Raw genomic sequence first — 8615 nt, 5'->3', positions numbered from 1 at the left:
GGACTATTGTATGCTGACTCTGAACTGACAGATTCCAGGAGCTCCAAAATGTCACTGCAGCACATCAGCAAAGCTAGGAGCTTATAGAGGTTAGGTGATCAGTGGAGTTGTAGTTCGGGTCTGCCTCATAGTGGGTTCAGTGGGTCCCCCAACCCAGTCTGTGGTCATTTCTCCAATTCTGGAATGCATAATTGGCACAGACATACTTAGCAGTGGGCAGAATCCTCACATTAGTTTCTAAACTAATGGAGTGAGGGCTAGTGTGGTGAGGAAGACCAAATTGAAGCCATTAGAGCTACCTCTACCTAGGAAAATAGTGAACAAAAAATAGAGTGCCACCATCAAGGACTTGAAAGATGCAAGGATAGTTATTCTCACCTCATCTTTATTCAGCTCTCCTATTTGGCTTGTACAGAAGACCGATGAATCTTGGAGAATGACAGTGGACTATGTAACCTTAACTAAATGGTGACTCCAGTTGCAACTGCTGTACCAGATGGCATTTCATTGCTTGAACAAAGGAACACATATCCTGGTATGCGGCTATTAATTTGGCAAATGCTTCATTCTCCATTCCTGTTCATAAGGCCTACCAGAAACACTTTGCTTTTAGCTAGGAAAACCAGCAATATACCTTCACTGTTCTACCTTAGAACTATTATCAACCTTCTGGCACTTTGTCCCAGTCAGGTTTGCAGGGATCTTGATTGCCTTTCCCTTCCACAAGATATCACACTGGTCTATTATATTGATGATGTTATGCTGATTGGATCTAGTGAGCACGAAGTACCAACTAGTCTGGACTTATTGGTTAGAAATTTGTGTGTCAGAGGATAGGAAATAAATCCAGCTAAAATTTGGAGGCCTCCTACCTCTGTGAAGTTTCTAGAGGTCTGGTGGTGTGGGGCATGCCAAGATATCCTTTCTAAGGGAAGGATAAATTGTTGGATCCCTAACCAATGGTGATAAGTTAAAACACATTCCCTAAGAGAAAATATTTTTATGCATTTTGTTTACTGCTGTATTCTCAGCACCTAGAAGACTATCTGGTACATAGCAGTTGCTCAATATTTATTGAATGAATTAATTGTAGGAATAAATGAAATAGCCTGAGAAAGTACTGCTACAGGAAAGAATAATAAAAACATAGACATAAGGTTAGCATCTGCTTTTTAGTTTCTTGCTTCCAGGACTTCTAGATCCCATCTTCTAAAACAGAAGAAAAGAAAGGAAGGAACTTAGTAGTGCAAACCAGAAGGAGTCTGTGTTGGACAAGTAGGATGAAGACAAATGGGCAGGGAGCGCCATACTGTCTCTTGTAATTGGGAGCATAGGGATGAGTCTAGGGAATCAAATCAGCTTAAAGACTGTGGCTCTTGTGCCCTCTACCATTTTCTTCAGCTTCCATCATAGCTCTTGACCTCTTTATTCTATTGCCTCCACATAGCAGAGGGCAAGACTGATGAGAGGTCCAGGATGGTATAATTATAGTTCCCAAATGAGAGGGGAGAGTATTTCTCTTACTGTTTGCATATAAAATCCTAGGAGATAACTCCAGTTGGTCTAACTTGGCCAATTCTTCCAAATAGGCCCTAAGCTGCAAGAGGGCAGGAACATTTCCTCAATTAAGAAATTGCAGCAACACCATAGGGTGGAAAAAAAAGGAGAATAACCTCCTAGAAAGGGTCTCTGTGGAGATCAGTATACCTGAGACTTCTGCAAACAAGAAAGAGCAAGGGCTGTTTATTGGCCATGTGGTGGTTGCCAGCGCATTCCCAAAGACTGGCTCTGTGGGACTCTGGTGATCTTCGTGTCTAAGACCTCCACAGCCCCGTGGCAACCTTGAACTCCTTAGTTCCCCCCTAGTATTTAGTGGAGGCAAATGGACCCCAGTAGCCTGTGCCACAAAGGATTCCAGCAGCTTTTACCACTGAGGTATCCAACAGCCAATGCCACCTTGTGTCCTCTGGTGAGGGAGATACTGCTGCACTCCCCAACTCCCAATAAAGAGCTACTCTCTTGACACCCTGGGACAGGGCAACCACTCTAACCAAACTCGGGCTTACTCTAATCCCTGGTGGTGGTTGCTCTAGACCCCGGCTCCTATGCAGCCTGCCCAACTTTAACCTCAGACACCAGAGCCAATCCACAGCAGGTGCCTCTGCAGCCCCTTTCTGTATTTCTGCTCCTACCCACACTTTAGACACTAACTTCCTGGCTGCCTCACAAGCTCCCATGCCTCATCATTACCAAAGAGGCAGTGGGAGCCCCTGCACCCTGGAAACCCTGGCCTCTGTTGTCTCAGATTCAGGAGGCCTGAACCTCCATGGGAGCCTGGATTTAGATATGGGCTCTCTGGCCACTCCATGAGCACCACTCCTCAAACAGTGTCCCTATCATGCAAGCACACCTGTGATCTATACCTGGTACCAAGAGAAATTCCTCCTTCTAAGATTTCCTCTATTGGAGAAAAACAGATCAGGATGACCTCAGTAGTCTTCATCACCTAAGACCCCAACAGCTCCCTTCAATTCTGTGGACGTAACAGCATTGATCACGGGGACCCTGCAATCTTCAGTATCACTGCCCTCAGCTGATGGAGCTGCACCTAGACTATGTAAACTATTCCCAAATCAGAACAGGAACCATATCACCCCATCCAGTGCACAAATAGTCAACACATTCCAGAAAATTGAAATCACCTAGTATCTTTTTCAACCACAATAGTAAGAAACTATAAATCAACAGGAGGAAAACTAGAAAGTTCACAAATTTAGTCGTGCGTAGTATAACAACATTTTCATCAGGGACTAACTGCATATACCACTGTGGTCCAATTAGATTGTAATCTAGCTGAAAAAAGTCCTGTTTCCTAGCGGCATGGCAGCAGCCTAATGACTCAGCACAATGCATTACCTTTTCTTCATTTAGATACACAAATACTTACCATTCCATTACAACCGCCTATAAGTATTCAGTACAGTAACAGGTTGTACAGGCTTGTAACCTGAGAGCAATAGGCTATACCATGTAGCCTGGTTGTATAGTAGGCTATCTCTTCTAGGGTTGTGTAAGTACCCTCTATTTAGTTGGAACAATGACAAAATCGCCTACCAATGCATTTCGCAGGATGTATCCCTGTCACTAAGTGATGCAGACTGTTTGCAGAAATCAAACATCATACTCCTGAACATCCAATAGGTCAAAGAAGCAATCAAAATAGGAAAATAGAAAATATCTCATGACAAATAAAAACAAAACACAACTTACTAAAATGTATGTGATGTAGCAATAGCAGGATTAAGACGGAAACACAGAGTGATATTAAAAAAGAAAGATCACAAATAAGCAACTGAACTCGACAACTCAAGGAACTAGAAAAAGAAAAAACTAAGCCCAAAGTTAGCAGAAGGAATGAAATAACAAAGATCAGAGTGGAAATAAATTAGAAACTAAAAAAAAAACAGTAGAAAAGATAATGAAAACAGTTGATTTTTTTGAAAAGAAACAAAATTGAAAAAGCTTTAGCTAGACCAAGGAAAAAAGGAAGAAAAACAAAATCAGAAATGAAAAGGAGACATTACAACTGATGCCAGAGATATCTAAAGGATCATGAGATGACTACGAGCAATTATTCACTAACAAATTGGATAATCTAGAGGAAATGGATAAACCCTTAGACACATAGAACCTATCAAGACTGAATCATTAAAAAAAAAACAGAAAAATCTAAACAGACTGATTATGAGTATCAAGAATGAATCCGTAATAAGATGTCTCCCATCTAGGACAAGCCCAGGACCTGATGGCTTCACTACTGAATTCTACCAAACATTTAATGAACAAATATCAATCATTCTCAAACTTTCTCAAAAAAAGAAAAACTTAGAAGAAGGAATATTTCCAAACTCATTTTAACAGGCCAGCATTACCCTGATAGTAAGGTCAGATAAGGAAAAAAAAAACAAGAAAATTATAGGTCATTAATGCTGATGGACATAAATGCAAAAATCTTCAAGAAAATACCAGCAAACTGAATTCAACATTTAAAAGGTATCATATGGATGTAAGGATAGTTAAACATTCACAAATCTATAAATGTAATATATACCACATTAACAGAATAAAGAAGAAAAACTATACTATCATTTCAATAGATATATAAAAATCATTTGACAAAATTCAACATCCTTTCATGATAAAGTTCTCAATAAATTAGTGATAGAAAAAAATGTACCTCAACACAATAAAGGCTATATATTACAAAGCCATGGCTAACATCATACACAATAGCAAAAAGTTGTTTTTTTCCTAAGATCAAGAACAAGACATGAATGCCTATTCTCACCACATCTAGTCAACATAGTTCTGGTAGTCCTCGTCAGAATAATTAGGCAACAGGAAGAAGTAAAAAGTATTCAAGTTAGACTAGAAAATGTTAAATTGTCTCTTTTCGCAGAAAACATTGTCATTTATATAGAAAACTCTAAGGACTCCACTGAAAAAGCCTTACAACAAATGAATTCAGAAAATTTGCAGAATAAAAAATCAACATGCAAAAATCAGTTGCATTTCCGTATACCATTTTTTTGTACACCAGTAATGATCTATTCAAAAAAGAAATCAAGAAAATAATTCTATTTATGGTATTATAAAAAAAAGTAAAATACTTAGGAGTAAATTTAACCAAGGAAGTAAAAGTTCCATACACCGAAAACTACACTACAAGACACTGATGAAATAAATTGAAGATGATTCAAATAAATGGAAAGATATTTTATGTTCACAGATTGGAGGAATTAATATTGTTAAAATCTCCATACTAAGAATAATTGACAAAATCAGTGAAATTTCTATAAAAATTACAATGACATTTTCACAGAAATAGAAAAATAATCCTTAAAATCATATAGAACCACGACAACCCAGAATAGTTAATGGAATCCTGAGCAAAAAGAACAAAGCCAGAGGTCACAAACTACCTGACTTTATACTACAAAGCTATCGTTATCAAAACATCATGGTACTGGCATTAAAAAAACAACAACATATAGACCAATGGAAGAGAAATAAATCTACTTATATGTTGTCAACTGAGTTTTGCAAAAGGCAACAGAACACACAATAAGGAATGAAAGTCTCTCCCATTTATGGGATTTGGACAACTGGGTATGTTCATGCAGAAGAATGAAATTAGACCCTTTCTCACACTGACTCAAAATGGATTAAAGACTTAACTGTAGGAACTGAAATTGTAAAACTTCTAGAAGAAAACATAGGGAAAATCTCCATGATGTTATTCTGAGCAATTATTTTTTAGCTATGAACTCCAAAGCACAGGCAACAAAATTGAAAATAGACAAGGAGATTACATCAAGCTAAAAAGCTTCTGCACAACCAAAGAAACAATCAACAGAGTGGGGAGGCTACCTACAAGATGGGAGAAGACATTTGAAAATTATACATATAATAAGGGGTTGATATTCAAAATATATAAGTAACTCAAACACTCAATGGTAAGAAAACAAATAACCTGATTTCAAGATGGGCAAAGGATCTGAATAGGCATTTCTCAAAAGAAGACAAATGGCCAACATGTATATGAAAAAACATTCAACATCACTATTGATTAAAGGAATGCAAATTAAAATCATAAAAGATATTGATACGGGAGCTAAAAAGAAATTATTTGGACAAATAGTGAGGGTAAAAGAGTCCTCAGTAAGGTTTCCCTTTTAATAAAAAGCAGCCCCCAAACAACTTATTTTCTAACAAAGAGTAGCCAGGAGAATCAAGCTGCAGACATAGAAAAGCAAGCTACAGTCTTGCACAAGTAAATGCTGGCAGCTGTACCAATAAGAAAAGGCTACCTGGGAGCAGGAATGTTCAACATGTAGGCTCCCTCTTCCCTTTTCTTTGTCAACCACATGTAAGTAAAGGAACAGATAACATAGTGCCAGCCAGGTAGAGAACCCACCTGGATAACAGAAGATTAGGGCAGGGCAGCCAGCTTCTTTGCACCCTATGTAAATGGTACATCTGGTCTGTCCAGTCTTTGGATTCTGCACAAATCAGACATTGCCTCTTCAAGGTAGTTCATAAAACCCCGTGCATTTCATCACAAAACTGGAAGACCGACTCGAGAGCCCCATTCTCCGCAAGAGAGAGAAATTTTCTCTTTCTTTCACCGACTAAACCTCTGCTCTTAGCCTCACTCCTTGTATGTCTGCATCCTTGATTTCCTTGGAGTGAGGCAAATTTTACAATGTATATACTTCTTAAGCCTAGGATTCCAGTCTTCTAAACTATACTTGCACAGGTACTCAAAGATAGATGTACAAATAACTACACCATTGTAATGCACAGTAAGTGGAAGTGATCTAAAGGTCACTTATGAGAAGACTCTCCAGTTATGTTCTGCCTAAACACTATTCAGTCCTTAAAAACAGTGAATTTGGTCTGGTGTATGATCATGGAAAAATGTTCAAATACATTGAGTTAAAAAAGCAAGTGGTGGAACAGTATGCTTTGTGTGATTCTCATTTGAATATTTTTACAAAAGCATTATATATAGGTGTAGTTGCATATATAAATGATTTTTCTAGGGATGTAAAACAAACTGTTTTTGTGAGTTTCTGTGGTAAGGGTCCATGAGGGGAATTCAGGTGACAGGCAAAGAATTTTACCTTTCATCATATGCCATTTTGCATAATTGAAGATTTTACTCTGAATATGTAATATTTTTACAATAAATAACAGATTTAGTTTTGGGGTCTATTCTTGGTTAGGGCAGCATATTATATGGAGGGGGTTTAGCCATTTGTGTTTGCATGGAGGTTGAGGGAGCCAGATGAGGTAAAGAGCATATGTGGTTATTCCAGAAGGTAGGGCCCCTTACCCCTTCCCTCATGCCACCCCAAGAAATGCAGTGTCATCAAGCACCTTCCTTGTTATTTCTTACCTCCACTTAAGGAGGGAAGGCAACCAGATGTTGCCATAATACGTCCTCTAACTTTATCTTTTTCTGTCTTTGCTCAGCCTTACCCTTCCCTCCTTTTTCTTCCCTCCCACCTTCCCTTATCATAGTTTTCCCCTGCTGTTGTGCAGTACAAAGGGAAGCCCTAGGTACAGTTGTCACTTTCTGGGACTTTATGGGGAGCCAGCTCTGCCTTGGGTTTGGTCCCGACTTGTCATTATACTCAGGACTTCTTGAAAAAAAAAATGGTACGAGTAAGTAGCCCTTGTAAACTGAGAAGACTCAGCGAAAGCTTTCTCTACTAGGCTTCAATATTAAGGTTCTAAAATGGGAAGCAGTATCTCATGCCTAATTACTAAAATGCTCTCGTGCATTAGAAAACATGAGCTGCTTATGGCAACAGCTTGAGAATTGCTCAGGGAGTATTAGGAAAAACAAAAAATCTTTGACATAGCCTGCACTTGTTATCACTATGGAAAGCAAGTACTGACGGAATGAATGCCGGAAGGTTACAGCTCTTGAAAGCTTTTGTCTATTCTCTTTCTGTTTGCTGCCGTGGGAAGCCAGACATGACCCTTTAAGTTGAGCTTTCATAAGTGCCTGAGGTGACTGCTGAATATTCTTTATTTCCTTTACTTCTATACCAGAAGCAGCATTTAGGCTTCAGTCAATGGTGTGGAAATGATAGGATTCTCATGAGAGGATTCGAGGCTAAGGACCTGGAAAGTTTCACTACTGATAAGTCATTGCCCTAAAGGAAAAGCAGAAGGAAGCTCTGTTCAAAGTTGCTGCTGGTGAAGAGGGCTCTCCAAGCTCCACTAGGCGTAGAGAACAGTTTCTCATTTCAGGGATATGTCCTTGAGAATTCACTCTCCACTGCTGCAGTAACTTTTATTTTGCACATTTCCCAGAGTGTGGTAAAATATAAGCCTGATGCTGTGTGTGTGTGGGGGGTGTGGGTAGGGTTGGGGGTGTCTGTGGGCTGTCGACAGGAGAAATGGGCACTAATTCTATTATTTCTTCTTTGGGTCATCAAGAAGACTTTTAGGTTCAGATGGCCTGGCTGGAAAGGAGCAGACTCTCAGTCTCTCTCAGTGTGATGCTGTGATATATCTACATATTCACACTGTAGCGTGTGTTTGTAAGAAAGAGAAACAGACAGTGAAGGAAAGAAAGAAAGATAGAGATACTCTGAGAAAGAGAGGAGTTTGGATTCTATGCAAACTAATTCAGACAAGTGATTTTGGGCATATATTTGTCAGGTAAACTCTACATTAATCAAGTCATTAACTTCTAATAAGATTATTGTTTATAGTTGTTTTTAAAATCAGAGGAGATTTTCTAAACCATCCTATCCATATGGGACTATTAGTGACAGGAGAGTGTTAGAGCCAAGGGATTCAGAACATCTTCCTCCTACCCAGGCCCAGCCTCTGATCCTCCTTGGAAGACCCTCTGGGAAGGTACATGCATATGGAACACACAGAGAGGAAAGCACAAAGCTACATGTTTGACAGTTGGGTTGGGCTTGAGGTCTTAGTCTATAGAACTCTGGTGAAACTGATTGGACTGTATGAGGATAATTTTTTTCTGCAAGTTAGTTATACCCAATCTATCATATCTTCCAGCTGCATGGGAG

At 39.1% G+C, this 8615-nt stretch overlaps 1 pseudogene; it reads left to right on the top strand.

Annotated features, from left to right (window-relative positions):
* Positions 1-377: 377 nt before the first annotated feature.
* On the top strand, positions 378-4725 carry LOC108587837 (uncharacterized; annotated as a pseudogene).
* The last annotated feature ends 3890 nt before the right edge of the window (positions 4726-8615 follow it).

This window comes from Callithrix jacchus, chromosome 12, assembly GCF_049354715.1.
Source record: "Callithrix jacchus isolate 240 chromosome 12, calJac240_pri, whole genome shotgun sequence".
NCBI classification, from domain to species: Eukaryota; Metazoa; Chordata; class Mammalia; order Primates; family Cebidae; genus Callithrix; species Callithrix jacchus.
This window is presented reverse-complemented; position numbering and strand designations above follow the sequence as displayed.